Raw genomic sequence first — 16,396 nt, 5'->3', positions numbered from 1 at the left:
CAGGGCTGTTAAGAGGGTTAAGTGAGCTAATGTATTGGCAAGCTCTCCAGAAATGATTTGATGCTGCATAATGGTCAGACTGTGTCACATGCAGTCACAGGGTACACTCAGCTCACAGGGGCTGAGCTGTAGCTTCTCATGTCCCAGGAATTATTGAACAAGAGAATGAAGTGGTCAGGGAAGGCTTCAAGGAAGAGACACCTTGAAGGGTGGGTGGAACCCTCTGATGGAGAAAATTTGACAGCGTCATTCCTGTACCCTGTAGTGCTGACCTCCCAGGTCACCTCTAATTCCCATCCTGGCCTGCATCTTCCCATCCTTTTAGGTACCCTCTAACCATTACTAATCCCACGGTCTAGTCTCTGTCCCCAGGGGTGAAAATCAGCCCACGGGTGGATAGAGCTGCCCTCAGATGGCTCACAAGTTTCCAGAGACCCAGGGGTTCAAAATGACCAAGTCAACCAGCAGTTACTATTCCTTTATTCGTTCAACACCTGCTCACACGGTCGGGCATGGTGGCTCATGCCTGTAATCCCAGCCCAGCACTTTGGGAGGCCCAGGCAGGTGGATTGCTTGAGCCCAGGAGTTTAAGACCAGCTTGGGCAACATGGTGAAACCCCATTTCTACAAAAAAATATAAAAATTAGCCAGGTGTGGTGGTGCATGCCTGTAGTCCCAGCTACTAAGGAGGCTGAGGCAGGAGGATCGCCTGGGCCCAGGAGGTCTAGGGTGCAGTGAGCCATGATCATGCCACTGCACTCTGGCCTGGGTGACAGAGCAAGACCTTGTCTCAAAACAAAAACAAAAACACCAGCTCACACAAGGGTCATCAAAGAGCGTTTAGATGCTTGAGGGGATGGATACCCCATTCTCCATGATGTGCTTATTTCACATTGCATGCCTGTGTCAAAACACCTCATGTACCCCTTACATGTACCCCATAAATATATACAATTACTATGTGCCCACAAAAATTAAAATAAAAAAAGGAGGCTAGACGCAGTGACTCATGCCTGTAATCCCAGCATTTTTGGAGGCCAAGGCGAGTGGATCACCTGAGGTCAGGAGCTTGAGACCAGCATGGCTAACATCGCAAAATCCTGTCTCTACTAAAATACAAAAATTAGCTAGGCTCGGTGGCAGGCACCTGCAATCCCAGCTACTCGGGAGACTGAGGCAGGAGAATCGCTTAAACCTGGGAGGCAGAGGTTGCAGTGAGCCAAGATTGCACCATTGCACTGCAGCCTGGGCGATGAGAGTGAAACTCCATCTCAAAAAAATAAAAATAAAATAAAAAATAAATAAGGAGAGTTTAGTCTTGGAAAAAGCCCCAGCCCAGGATGAGAGGCTGAAATCTGGGCTCTCCCCAACTAGCAACATCTGACCCTCAACTTCCTCATCCATACAAAAGACTTAATCACACATCACAAAGACCATCCTCAATAAGGGGTGCTGTCTTTACTGTCAGCCTGTACTCAATCTTCCTAAAACTTGAAGAAAGTAGGGTACAGAGAGGTGAAGTAAATTCCCCGAGGTCACACAGCTCATAAGCAGCAGAGCTGGATTGGGACTGGGGATTCGCACACTGAAACTTGGGATGGGGGTAGGGAGGGGAAACTCTCCAGGAAATGGCTCTTCTCAGTCGGTGAGATTTTGAGGTCAAACCAGCTGGAGGGAGCCAGGCTCTGGCGGGGCAGCAGCAGACCGGAAACCACAGCCGACTAAGACTGACCTTGGCCTGTAGGGCTGGCTGGGTAGGGCGGGGACGGCCTTGGTTCCCAGCCCTGATTCACTACGTCATCGGAGTCGGTGGCTGAAGACCTCAGCTCTGTCTACTCAGGCTTAGGTGGCCGGGACGCAGGCCTGGCGTAGGGGGGCGCCTGGAAGGGCCTGCATGCAGGTGCAGAGAACCTGCAGGGCGTGAGACCCGCATAGGGAGAGTACCTATCCTATGTCTGGGGGGAATCTATGCTGGGGAGCCCTGTGGAGGAGGACCTATGGCCGGCGGCCCCCTCTTCCTTCCCCTGACCCTGCACTCCTGGCTCCCTCCCACTTCTGACCCTTCCAGCTGTTCCATGTGGCCTCAGGATAAAGTCCAAGTTTCTCCTTCTGACCTGGCCCCTGCTGTGAACTTGCTCTCCGTCCCCAGCCTGCCCTACTGGTCCTGTCTCTGCGCACTCCCTTAGCTTCATTCACTTTAAAATTGAGCTCAGGCCTCTCTGCAGTCCAGCTTCCACTCCTTCTTCGACTTGGACCTGGCGTGGACGACTGGCCTTCCTCTCCTCTCTCCTGAAGCCCGTCGGACCTCCGCCATGCATGCCTCCCCTTCTGCTAGGTCCTGAGGACCCACCTGTGACTCAGTCACCCTCTGCTTTCAGGGCAGCAGGCACACAGTGGCTCAGAACAAGGGGTGATGGGGGCTGACTGCCTGTGGTCACTGCTGAGGAAGCTGCCTCTGCACTGCCCCAGCCCCCACCAAGGCGTGACCCTTTGAAATACCCGGAACCACAGAACAACCTCCTCTGCTGTGGGGTAAAGGTAGAGGTCGAGGGTCAGCCCCAGGCAGCATCCCAGGTGCCATCAGAGGGCCCCTGATGCTTGGAGCCAGGGTAGGGAGGCGCTGTGTCTAGAAGGGTGCACTTGGGCTCCCCTGGACAACACTGGCTGTGTGAAAGGAACCCCAGCATTAAGGAGGGGTTCCCCCACCCCTGCTATGCATTTTATTTAAAGCCAACCAAACACTGTTAAAATATGAATCACGGGCCAGTTGCAGTGGCTCACACCTGTAATCCTAGCACTTTGGGAGGCTGAGGTGGGCAGGTCACTTGAAGCCGGGAGTTCGAAACCAGCCTGGCCAACATGGTGAAACCCAGTCTTTACTAAAAATACAAAAAAATTAGCCGGGCGTGGTGGCACACACCTGTAATCCCAGCTACTCTGGAGGCTGAGGCAGGAGAATTGCTTAAACCCAGGAGGCAGAAATTACAGTGAGCTGAGATGGCACCACTGCACTCCAGCCTGGGCGGCAGAGCAAGAGTCTGTCTGAAAATAAATAAATAAATAAATAAATAAATAAATAAATAAAATAAGAATCACTGCAGCTGTGAATCCACATTAACCCAAAACAGCAGCAAGTGACTGGCCCACCCATACTCCTGGCTAGGCCTGGGCTGGACAATGGAAGGGGGAGCAGGGGGGTGGGTGGAGGTAAAGGGAAAGTCTCTCTTGCATCTGTGCCCAACGTGCCTGCGTGTCCTAGGGTATGTCTGTATGACAAGGCAGCGGCTGGTGTACCCAAGGGGGTGAGGATGGCATTGTGGGCGATCAGCTCCCATCTTCCCTCTGGCTTGCCCCTGTCTTTTCTTCCCTACAAATCCCCTGGTTCCTGGTGCCTCTCGATGGCTGACCCAACCTTCCTCAGGGCAGGTAGCTCCTCTTCTCAGTCCTGGCCTCCCATCCAAGCCCATGAGGGCCCCTTCCTTGCTGGAAAAACTCTGTCTGTGTTAGTCCTGGAGGAGGGAACAGATAGTTCCCCCAGAAAAGGGCCAAGCCTCCTTGGGGAGCAGCTCCAGCCCTTCTTGGTCTGTCCTATCTGCTAAGCCAGATGTTTGGGGCCTCCACCTGACAGCTGATGGCAGGGTCTGTCACAGGGCCAGGGCTATGGGTGTGTCCCCCACTGTGTGTGTTTGGCAGGGCAGGTAGGGGAGCAGTTAAGCCAATGGCTTTGAGAGGGTCTGGTGTCTTACTAGTTGTGCGACCTTGAATAAGTTCCCAGAGGTCTCTAAAGTCAAGTTCTTCATCCTTATGGCCAGGCATAGTGGCTCACGCCTGTAATCCCAGCACTTTGGGAGACCAAGGTGGGTGGATCACCTGAGGTCAGGAGTTCGAGACCAGCCTGGCCAACATGGTGAAACCCCATCTCTACTAAAAATACAAAAAATTAGCTGGGTGTGGTGGCAGCTGCCTGTAAACCTAGCTACTTGAGAGATTGAGGCAGGAGAATCGCTTGAACCTGGGAGGCAGAGGTTGCAATGAACCGAGATCTCGCAACTGCACTCCAGCCTGGGCGACAGAGAGAGACTCCGTCTCAAAAAAAAAAAAAAAAAGTTCTTCATCTTTAACACCCAGCCTCCTAGAGAGGTTGTGCTGATAGGAAGACGTTGCACAGGCAGCCCTTAGCACAGCTCCATGCACACAGTTGAGTTTGATAAATAGTAGCGATCACTTTTAGGAGAAAACCCCAGTGGGCATGGGGGCTGCTGTGGGAGCCTTCCCTGTGCTGGGCCCTGAGACCAGGGGCCTCTGCCACCTTCAGGATGCTCCAGGCAGGGCGTTAGATGCCCAAAGGCCTGGCTGATGGAGCAAAAACCTCTCTGGGCCCCAAACCCCTGGCCCTGGCTTCTCCTCCTTTGTGGACTTTCCCAAGTAGGGGACTTGAGAAGCCCACCCCTAATCCCAGCAGGAAGGTTGAGCTCTGGGGAGACCTCATAGGAAAAACCCCAGAAATGTCTATTCCTCCTCTGTGCCTCAGTCTCCCTGTGTGGTGGGAAGTCAAGCGGACCTTAGCTGACTCCACTCAGACTCAGCTGTCCCTCTGAGAGCCTGGAGAAGGACAAGGAGCCCCCAAGTCCAAGCTCCCCCTCCTCTGGCTCCTTGTTTCTTTCTTTTTGTTTTTAGTGACAGGGTCTGGCTCTGTCACCCAGGCTGGAGTGCAGTGGTGCGATCACAGCTCACTGCAGCCTCGAACTCCTGGGCTCAAGCGATCCTCCCATCTCAGCCTGCCAAGTAGCTGGGACTACAGCCACACACCACCATGCTGGGCTAATTGTTGTTGTTGAGACCGGGTCTCCCAATATTGCATCAGCTGGTCTGAAACTCATGGACTCAAGTGATCCTCTCACTTTGGCCTCCCAAAGTGCTGGGATTACAAGAGTGAGCCACCACTCCCCAGCTCCTCTTGTTTTTTTTAGGTTTTTTTTTTTTTTTTTTTTTTTTGAGACGGAGTCTCACTCTGTCACCCAGGCTGGAGTGCAGTGGTACGTTCTCGCTCACTGCAACCTCTGCCTCCTGGGTTCAAGTGATTCTCCTGCCTCAACCTCCCAAGTAGCTTGGATTACAGGCATGTGCCATGATGCCTGGCTAATTTTTTGTATGTTTGGTAGAGAAGGGTTTTTGCCATGTTGTCCCGGCTGGTCTCGAACTCCTGACCTCAAGTGATCCACCTGCTTAGGCTTCCCAAAGTGCTGGAATTACAGGTGTGAGCCCCCGCGCCCTGCCACCTCTTGTTTCTTTTTGAACAGACTGTGGAGCAGCCAGTCAGGACCCAGAGCCACAGGCCTGTCCCTGCACTGGTTAATTTCAACTGGCTCTGGGCCCGTGGTGTTGAAGGGGCCCTGGGTGGGGTTGGGTGGGGAGTAGAGACTGGTGTCTATGGGGCCCAGGCTTCTATCTCAGAACCCAGCGCTGTCAGCTGAGAGACTTGGGAGGGGCCAACATTAACCCATCTTGCTTTGGAGGAAACATACTGGTTCCGATATCAGCCGTGGGGTGGGGCGCGGTTTCCAGTCTGTGCCTCAGTTTATCCTTTGGAAATAGGAAGAATGGAGTTTCCTAGCCTCCATTTTGAGAAGATGGGGGAAGTTGGTTCATTTATTCATTCAGGTAGTCAATCTACAAACATTTATTTTGAACCCACTCTGCACCACCCATGTGTCAGGCACTGTGCTAGGCACCTGGGATACAGAAGTTTGAAACCAAAGCTGAGGGACCTGGAAGCCTCCAAGCCTAGGGGAGAGTAAACACACCTAATCCTGGGTCTGTGCAGAGAGAAGCAGCAGCCCAGAGCCTGTAGGAGCCACTCATGCACCAAGTTACACATCATTTTGGCCAGCAAACCCCAGGAATTAGTATGGATTTCCTCCTGTGATTTAGCAGAGAGGTAAATGTGCTGGAAGCCTGTAGCAGGTGTGTCAATGATGAAATGAGCCGGCAGTTTGGTGGCTCCTGCCATTCCTTCTTCATCTCAGTCAGGAAGGCCTGGAGGGTAGATGCCATGAAGGACTGCCAGTAGCTGTGACGTATAAATACCTCTGTCTTCTGCCTCATCTGCCCAGCAGACCCTGGATTTGCAGGACCTCACCATGGGGGTGTTTGCTCACACCAGGACTCTTCGCCACTGGAGGCCACTGACCACACTAAATGTGGCCCCACATCCAGATTTTAATCTCTAATACTTTTCCACTCAAAGGAAATAAGATTCTTAGGATGATAATGGATTCTCTGTCTTGGGGTGTGAAAAAGAAAGTTAGGTCCTGGTGCAGTGACTCACGCCTATAATCCCAGCACTTTGGGAGGCTGAGGTGGGAGGACTGCTTGAGCCTAGGAGGTCAAGACCAGCTGAGCAACATAGTGAGACACTGTCTCTACAAAAAATTTAAAAATCAGCTGGGCTTGGCCGGGCGCAGTGGCTCAAGCCTATAATTTTAGCACTCTGGGAGGCCGAGGTGGGGGGATCACGAGGTCAAGAGATCAAGACCATCTTGGCCAACGTGGTGAAACCCCGTCTCTACTAAAAATACAAAAATTAGCTGGGCGTGGTGGCGCACGCCTGTAGTCCCAGCTACTCAGGAGGCTGAGGCAGGAGAATCACTTGAACCTGGGAGGTGGAGGTTGCAGTGAGCTGAGATCACACCACTGCACTCCAGCCTGGCGATAGAGCAAGACTTTGTCTCCAAAAAAAAAAAAAAATTAGCTGGGCATGATGGTGTGTGGCTGTAGTCTCAGCTACTTGGAAGGCAGAGAGCGGAGGATCTCTTGAGCCTGGGAGGTTGAGGCTGAAGTGAGCCGTGATTGCGCCAGTGCACTCCAGCCTGGGCAACAGAGTGAGACCCTGTCTCAAGACAAAAAACAGAAAATCAGGATGTGACTTGAAAATCTGGTTGATCCCAGGAAGCAAGAAAACTTTCAAGGATGTCAGAGGCAGTGCTGAGAAGCCCATTGCTGGTAGTTTGAGCATCAGCAAGACAGAGAATTAGGCTAACCTGAGATAAACCAGGAAAGCATCAGGGCTACACAGACAGGAGGGCTCGAGGGTCAAAACATGCTTGTAATCATGGACAGGCCTCTGCGGGATCAGCGGGATGGGGGGATGGGGCATGAGATGAAGGCAAAAAGCAAGCAAGGACAGAAGAGACACCTCTACTTTAAAGAGAGTTTGGGTCCAGGTACAGTGTCTCACGCCTGTAATCCCAGCACTTTGAGAGGCCAAGGTGGGCGAATCACTTGAGGTCAGGGGTTCGAGAACAGCCTGGCCAACACAGCGAAAACCCATCTCTATGAAAAATATAAAAATAAGTTGGTGTGTCCCGGCGTGGTGGCTCACGCCTGTAATCCCAGCACTTTGGGAGGCTGAGGCAGGCAGATCATGAGGTCAAGCAATTGAGACCATCCTGGCCAACAAGTGAAACCGCGTCTGTACTAGAAATACAAAAATTAGCTGGCTGTGGTGGCTTGTATCTGTAGTCCCAGATATTCGGGAGGCTGAGGCAGGAGAATCGCTTGAACCCAGGAGGCGGACATTGCAGTGAGTCTAGATCGCACCACTGCACTCCAGCCTGGCGACAGAGGGATATCCTGTCTCAAAATAAAATAAAATAAAATAAAATAAAAAATAAAGAGAGTTTGGAAGTTTACCATCACAAAGAAACCCTCAGTTTGCCAGATAACCAGATTTAGTATGTTTCAAATAATTTGATTGGTGTATGCTTTGTCAATTGTTTAGGGTGGCCAGGTGCTGTGGCTTATGCCTGTAATCCCAACACTTTGGGAGGCCGAGACGGGAGGATCACTTGAGCCCAGGAATTTGAGACCAGCCTGGCCAACATGGCAAAACCCCATCTCTACAAAAAATACAAAATATTAGCTGGGCATGGTGGCATGCACCTGTGGTCCCAGCTACCAGGGAAGCTGAGGTGGGAGAATTGCTTGAGCCTGGGGAGGTCGAGGCTGCAGTGAGCCATGACTGTGCCACTGCACTCCCACCTGGGTGACAGAGTGAGGCCCTGTCTCAAAAAAAAAAAATTGTTGGGCGGGTGCAGTGGCTCACGCCTGTAATCCCAGCACTTTGGGAGGCCGAGGTGGGTGGATTGCCTGAGGTCAGGGGTTCGAGACCAACCTGGCCAACATGGTGGAACCCCATCTCTACTAAAAATACAAAAATTAGCTGGGCATGGTGGCAGGTGCCTGTAATCCCAGCTACTCGTGCCTCAGCCTCCTGAGTAGCTGGGATTACAAGATTACAGGCAGAAGAATCGCTTGAACCCTAGAGGCAGAGGTTGCAGTGAGCCGAGATCGCACCACTGCACTCTGGCCTGGGCGATAGAGTGAGACCCTGTCTCAAACAAACAAACAAACAAACAAACAAACAAAAAACCGGGCATGGTGGCTCATGCCTGTAATCTCAGCATTTTGGGAAGCCGAGGTGGGCACTTTACAAGGTCAAGAGTTCGAGACCAGCCTGGCCAACATGGTGAAACCCCTGTCTCTACTAAGAATACAAAAATTAGCCGGGCATGGTGGCACATGCAGGTAATCCCAGATGCTTGGGAGGCTGAGGCAGGAGAATTGCTTTAACCTGGGAGGCAGAGGTTGCAGTGAGCCGAGATCATACCACTGCACTCCAGCCTGGGCAACAGATTGAGACTCCGTCTCAGAAAAAAAAAAAAAAAAAACTGTTTAAGGCGTTTAAAGTGTTCAGATAAATCATCCATAATTTCATTACGGTGTGTAATTGAAGCAGAGTCTCCAGGGCCCATGGGATCGAGTTAAAAATCCCAATGCTAACATTCACCAGCTGTGTGACCTTGGGCAAGTCACTTCACCTCTCAGGGCTTCAGTTTCCTCAGCTGCAAAGTGGGAACCAGATGATAATAATCGAATGTCCTTCATGGGGTTGTTGTGAGAATTAAATGAAGAATACGTTCAAAGCACTTCAAACAGTGCTTGATGCATAGTAAATGCACGATAGTATTTTAATTTTCATTGTTTAGGTAATTCATGTTTTTTTAATATAAACATGAGTACTTTTATTTATTATTATTTTTTGAGACAAAGTCTCAGTCTGTCACCCAAGCCGGAGTGCAGTGGCACAATCTCAGCTCACTGCAACGTCTACCTCCCGGGTTCAAGTGATTCTCATGCCTCAGCCTCCTGAGTAGCTGGGATTACAGGTGTGCACCACCACACCTGGTTAATTTTTGTATTCTTAGTAGAGACAGGGTTTCACCATGTTGGCCAGGCTGGTCTCGAACTCCTGACCTCAAGTGATCTGCCCGCCTCAGCCTCCCAAAGTGCTAGGATTACAGGTGTGAAGCACTGTGGCCGGTCTAGGTAATTCATGTTTAATATGTTAGGAAAAATTTAATTTGTCGAACTCCTAAGTGTTAACTTTTGCTTAGGTGAATATTAAAGAGATGTTGATTGTTTAAAGAGATATCGATTATTTGATAAACCCATTAACTTAATAAACTGCACATGAAACCAAGTTTTGGCAAGAGTGAGGTTTTCTCTCCATTCAGTAAACGTCCTTGGATCTTGAAGAATTTAATAAATCACCTTCCCTCCCCCAGCTCCACCCATCCACTGGGGGCTCAGGCTGTTCAATACCACTCCCTGCCACCCTGAGTCCTCCGTCAGCTACCGACACATACCCAGGCCTCTGGTCTCCCTCCCTCAGTCGACCACTCTCCAAGAAGCCCACTCTCCCTCTACTCATGCCTCCCCCAAAGCCCGAGTCTGTCCTGTTAAACCCACCAGACAATCCTCCTTTACCTAGAGCCATGGCCCTATGGCTCTCCTCCCCTTCACAGCTCAACTCAGAGTGACACTCTCCTCTTCCTCCGCCAAGCCTCTCCCCCATCTCCCCTTTCCATGAAGAACCTATTAATGGCCACGTCTAATGGGTGACCCCAGATCCCTGGCTGGATTTTTTTTTTTTTAGACAGGGTCTCACTCTGTCATCCAGGTGGGAGTGCAGTGGCACAATCAACAGCTCATTGCAGCCTCGACCTCCTGGGCTCAAGCAATCCTCCTGTCTCATTTTTTCTTTTTTTTTTCTTTTTGGTAGAGATGAGATCTCATTATGTTGCTGGTCTTGAACTCCTGGGCTCAAATGATCCTCCCACTTCTGCCTTCCAAAGTGCTGGGAGTACAGGCGTGAGCCACTGTGCCCGGCTCCCAGCTGGATTTCTCTGCAGCAGTTGACACACGCAGGCTGTCCCTTCTTGGAAATATCTGCACCCCAGGTCCTCTCCTATCTCTTTGGTGGTTTCTTCTTTATCTTCCTGGCTAGCTAGTCTTCCTCCTATCACCTCCCCCCACGTCGGTTCTCCCCCAAATCCATCCCTCCTGAGCTATCTTCTCCCTCCACTCTGCACTTTCATAGTGCACTGTCACAACCTGGCCCTCCTCCAGGGTGGCCTATCTCAGCCAGTTATGCCCCTTCCAGCCATTGCTCATGCCAGAAACCAAGGAGTGACTGCAAAACTTCTGCCTTATCTGGCCAATCACCAAAGGGCCAACCATTGGCTTCCCTGTAACTGGATGACCTTCTCAAGCCCAAGCGGGAGCTTGCCACTTCCTACTAACGTTCATATGCTGATATTCAAATTCTTCTGTCTAGCTTCCTGTTTCATTCCTCTTCTTTAGTCTGTTCCACTATTAGCCCAGGGCACAGCACACAGTAGGTTCTCAAATTTTTTTTTTTGAGACGGAGTTTCACTCTTGTCACCCAGGCTGGAGTGCAGTGGCGCGATCTCAGCTCACTGCAACCTCCACCTCCTGGGTTCAAGCAATTCTCCTGCCTCAGACCCCAGAGTAGCTGGGATTACAGGCACACGCCACCATGCCTGGCTAAATTTGGTATTTTTAGTAGAGTTGGGGTTTCACATGTTGGCCACGTCTCGAACTCCTGGCCTCAGGTGATCCACCTGTCTCGGCCTCCCAAAGTGCTGGGATTATGGGCGTGAACCACCATGCCCAGCCTCAAATGTTTGTTGAACGTGTATGCTAAAAGGTAATGGTAAGAAGATGAGAAAAATATATACGATGCAGTTCACAATGGCTAAAGGTAGAACAATTATAGAATTTAAAGTAAAATAACACTACAGTAGTTCCCCCTTATCTTCAGAGAATATGTTCCAAGACCCCCAGTAGTTGCCTGAAACTGTGGATAGTATGGAACCCTGTATGTGGAGAGTAAGGAACCCTATATATATTATGGTTTTTTTTTTTTTTTTTTTTTTTTTTGAGACAGAGTCTCACTTTGTTGCCCAGGCTGGAGTGCAGTGGCACGATCTCAGCTCACTGCAACCTCCACCTCCCGGGTTCAAGTGATCCTCCTGCTTCAGTCCCCCCTCCCCAGCAGCTGGGATTACAGGCACATGACACCATGCCTGGCTAAGACAGGGTTTCATCATGTTGGCCAGACTGGTCTTGAACTCCTGACCTCAGGTGAACTCTGCCTTGGCCTCCAAAGTGCTGGGATTACAGGCATGAGCCACTGCGCCCGGCCTATACTGTTTTTTCATATGTACACATACCTATGATAAAGTTTAATTTATAAATTAGGCACAGTAAGAGATTACAACAACTAATAAGATGGAACAATTACACTGTATTAAAAGTTATATGAATGTGGTCTCTCTCTCTCAAAATATCTTATTGGGCTGGGCATGGTGGCTTATGCCTGTAATTCCAGCTACTCAGGAGGCTGAGGTGGGAAGACAGCTTGAGCCCAAAACTTGAAGACCAGCCTGGGCAATAGAATGAGACTCTATCACTTAAAGAAAAGAAGAAAAGAAAAGAAAAGAAAAGAAAGAAAGAGGAAGAAAGAGAAAGAAAGATAACTAAAGTGTTGGTAAGCCACAGAATGTTAGAAGATACTTATAACACATATAAGTGACAAAAAATTAATATCTGAACCAGTGTGGTGGCTCACACCCATAATCCCAACAACTTTGGAAGGCCAAGGCAGGAGGATCCCTTGAGACCAGCCTGGGCAACACAGCAAGACTCCATCTCTACAAAAAAATCTAAAAATTAGCAGGATGTGGTGGTGCTTGCCTGTAGTCCCAGCTATTTGGGAGGGTTAGGTGGGAGAACCGCTCGAGCCCAGGAAATCAAGGCTGCGGTGAGCTGTGATGGTGCCACTGCACTCCAGCCTGAGTGACAGAGGGAGATCGTCTCGAAAAAAATTAATATCTGGAATATACAAAGAACATATAAAGAACTACTACAAAGCAATTAAAAAACAAAACAAAACAAAAAACAGTTCAATAGAAAATGATGAAAATACTTTGAAGAGGAACTTCACAGTAGAGAAAATCCAACTGACCAATAAGAATTTGATTAATTTTATTATTTTTTTAGAGACAGGGTCTTTCTTTTTTTTTTTTTGAGACGGAGCCTCGCACTGTCGCCTAGGCTGGAGTGCAGTGGCACGATCTCGGCTCAATGCAAACTCTGCCTCCCAAGTTCATGCCATTCTCCTGCCTCAGCCTCCCGAGTAGCTGGGACTACAGGCACCTACCACTACCACGCCTGGCTAATTTTTTGTATTTTTAGTAGAGACGGGGTTTCACCGTGTTAGCCAGGATGGTCTCAATCTCCTGACCTCGTGATCCGCCTGCCTTGGCCTTCCAAAGTGCTGGGATTACAGGCGTGAGCCACCGCACCTGGCTGAGACAGGGTCTTTCTATGTTGCCCAGGCTGGAGTGCAGTGGCTATTCACAGGCGTGATCCCACTACTGATCAGCATGGGAGTTTTGACCTCCTCCCTTTCCACCCTGGGCTGGTTCACTCCACCTTAGGCAACCTGTTGGTCCCCCACTCCTGGGAGGTCACTATATCGATGCTGAACTTAGTGTGGACACCCGATCTGCATAGCGCACTACAGTCCAGGACAGGCCTCAAGCAATCCTCCTGCTTCAGCCTCCCAAGTAGCTGGGACTACAGGCTCACATCACCTCACCTGGCTCAATAAGCATTTGAAAAAATAGCCAATCTCATTAATATGCATGAATACACCAACTACAGTAAAATGTCTAACAACAATATTCAAAGTCAGGGACAGAAGAAATGGAAGTATACTGTTATAAGTTTCCTTTGTAACATCTTTATTGAAGTATAATTCACATGCCATAAAATTCACCCATTTAAAGTGCACAATTCAGTGGCTTTTAGTACTCCCCGAGTTCTACAACCACTACGTTCTAAGTTTAGAGTATTTCCATCACTCCAAAAAGAAATTCCATGCCCATCAGCCATCACTCCTCATTCCTCCCTCCAGCCCTAGGCAACCATTAATATTGTTTCTGTCTCTATAGATTTGCCTATTCTAGACATTTCATGTAAATAAAATCATACAATATAGGCTGGGCGCTGTGGGTCATGCCTGTAATCCCAGCACTTTGGGAGGCTGAGGTGAGCGGATCACCTGCGGTCAGGAGTTCGAGACCAGGCTGGCCAACATGGTGAAACCCGTCTCTACTAAAAATACAAAAATTAGCTGGGCATGGTGATAGGAGCCTGTACTTCCAGCTACTTGGGAGGCTGAGGCAGGAGAATCGCTTGAACCTGGGAGGCGGAGGTTACAGTGAGCAGAGACAGTGCCACTGCACTCCAGCCTGGGCAACAAGAACAAAACTCCATCTCAAAAAAAAAAAAAAAAAATCATACAAAATAGGTTTTTTGGTGGCTGGCTTCTTTCACTTACCATGATATTTTCAAGGTCATCCATGTTGTAGCATGTATCAGTATTTCATTCCTTTTTATTGCTGAATAATATTCCATTGTATGCATATAATACATTTTGTTGGTCCATTCATCAGTTGATGGACTTTTGGGTTGTCTCCACTTTTTGGCTATGGTGAATGATGCTGCTTCAGGGGGTATTCCTGATGGGTCTGAGCCCCTGGTTTCCATATCCATTCAGATCATGGTTTTGCTGCAGTTGCCCATTCAGTTATCATCACTCATGGAGTCAACACGAGGTGACCAGTCAATCCCCTGAGGTCTAGATTTATTCTTCCTGCACCCATTATATAGCAGCAACACTGTCTCCTCATGATAATCAGGGTTGATTACCCTGCCAGGAGAGTAGCTTCTTTTTATTTTGTCTGCTGATCTACTGGCCCGAGGAGCTCAAAATGATCATAAGGCAGCCATAGCTTCAGTTTTAGTGGAATCCTTACTGAGTGGCCTAATAGAAGCATTCCCTTCACCTACCCTTGGGAATCAGAATCACCAATCATGATCACTAGTCTACCAAAATATAAAGTGGCAGGAGGTAAAGCTGGACACCGTGGTGCACACCTGTAGTCCCAGCTACTCCGGAGGCTGAGACAGGAGGATCACTTGAGCCCAGGAGTTCAAGACTGTTTTGTGTGATGATCCTGCTGGTAAATAGCCACTGCAGTTCAGCCTGGGCAACACAGCAAGCAGCTGTCGCTCTCTCTTTTTTTTTTTTTTTAAAGGCAGGGCTCAGTGGCTCATGCCTATGATCCCAGCACTTTGGGAGGCCAAGGCAGGAGGATTGCTTGATACCAGGAGTTTAAAACCAGCCTGTGCACCATAGTGAGACCTTGTCTCTACAAAATTAAAAAAAAAAAAAAAGTAGTGTGGGTGAGAAACACATATTTCCCAGTGGGTTCCTGGGAATGATGGTGAGGGGGATCACTCCAACTTCTACTCCTAGGTTCCTGGAACCATGTATTCTAGCTATAGCAGACACAGCACCATATAATGACCATTGGTTCCAAGTAGATACTGTAGCTTTTTTTTTTTTTTTTGAGACAGAATCTTGCTCTGCCACCCAGGCTGGAGTGCAATGGCGCAATCTCAGGTCACTGCAAGCTCTATCTCCCGGGTGCGGTGGCTCATACCTATAATCCCAGCACTTTGGGAGGCCAAGGCAGGAAGCTCGCTTGAGCCCAGGAGTTCGAGACCAGCCTGGGCAACATAGCAAAACCCTGTCTCTACACACACACACACACACACACACACACACACACACACAATTAGCCAGACACGGTGGTGTGTGCCTGTTGTCCCAGCTAGTTGGGAGGCTGAGGTGGGAGGATCATCTGAGCCCAGGGAGGTCAAGGCTGCAGTGAACCATGATCACTCCATTGCACTCCTGGGCAACAGAGCGAGGTCCTGTCTCAAAAATAAATAAATAAATAAAAATAAAAAGAAGCTGAAGGACATCTACTGGCCAGGCTATCTTGTCCGCCCGGTTGCTTCGTACCCCTTCTGCAGAGGATGCTCACCGTGGGGTACCAATAGAGACATAGTGCAAACTTTGTGCTCACTCCAGCAAATCCATCCATTTGTCCTCCCCTCACAAAAACCCGTCTCAGATCTTCCAGCCTTGCTCCTTCTAGGTCTCTGACCTATCAGACAAGACTCTGGCCTCTACCTAGTAATCTGTGTATATCCTTAGCTCAAAGCCCTTTTCCTTCCACCTTATGTTGCTGACCAGGTGCAAATGTCAGCAGCTCTGTCATCAAGGGGGTTTCCCCTCACCACTGCCTTTCAGGGCCACCCTTGACTGTGGCTGTGATGTGGCTGAAGTTCATTTTCAGTCCACACCAACCTAGGAAGCCATTTTATCTGTAAATTAGATCTGGGGCTTTTTTTCCTCCTCTGTCAACTGGTGATAAAGAACTCCCCATGAGGCCAAACGTGTGAGTTGAGGGAGAGGCATAGCTGCAACAGGGGTATGTGCCCTGGGGGTCTGGCTGCCTGTTCATGTAACTTACTTGTGCGCTTTAGGCTGAGTAGTCCTCATCTGGAATGCACCATTTCCATGGTAGGATGGATTATTGCTGCACCTGCTCAACTGTGTCACTTGGTGTCATCTGACAGTTCCTGCTTCGCAATGGGCAGCTCTGATCACATCACCATACCTGTCCAGTGGTCAGGTCTCTGCAGCACAACCGAAGACTTTTTTTTTTTGAGACAGAGACTTGCTCTCTTACCCAGGCTGGAGTGCAGTGGCACAATCTCGGCTCACTGCAACCTCCACTTCCTGGGTTCACGCCATTCTTGTGCCTCAGCCTCCCGAGTAGCTGGGACTACAAGCGTGCACCACCACACCTGACTAATTTTTGTATTTTTAGTAGACAGGGTTTCACCACGTTGGCCAGGCTGGTCTCGAACTCCTGACCTCAGGTGATCCGCCCAAAGTGCTGGGATTACAGGCGTGAGCCGATGCACCCGGCCAGAAGATTATTTTTTAAAACCGGAACAGTCCTCTGCTGTAGATGGCATGGCCTTGCTCCAGAACCTTCTGGGCTTGCCAGAGACTCCCCAAAGCATCCTATGAATCACAGATAGA

This window comes from Pan troglodytes, chromosome 19 (assembly GCF_028858775.2).
Source record: "Pan troglodytes isolate AG18354 chromosome 19, NHGRI_mPanTro3-v2.0_pri, whole genome shotgun sequence".
NCBI lineage: Eukaryota > Metazoa > Chordata > Mammalia > Primates > Hominidae > Pan > Pan troglodytes.
This window is presented reverse-complemented; position numbering follows the sequence as displayed.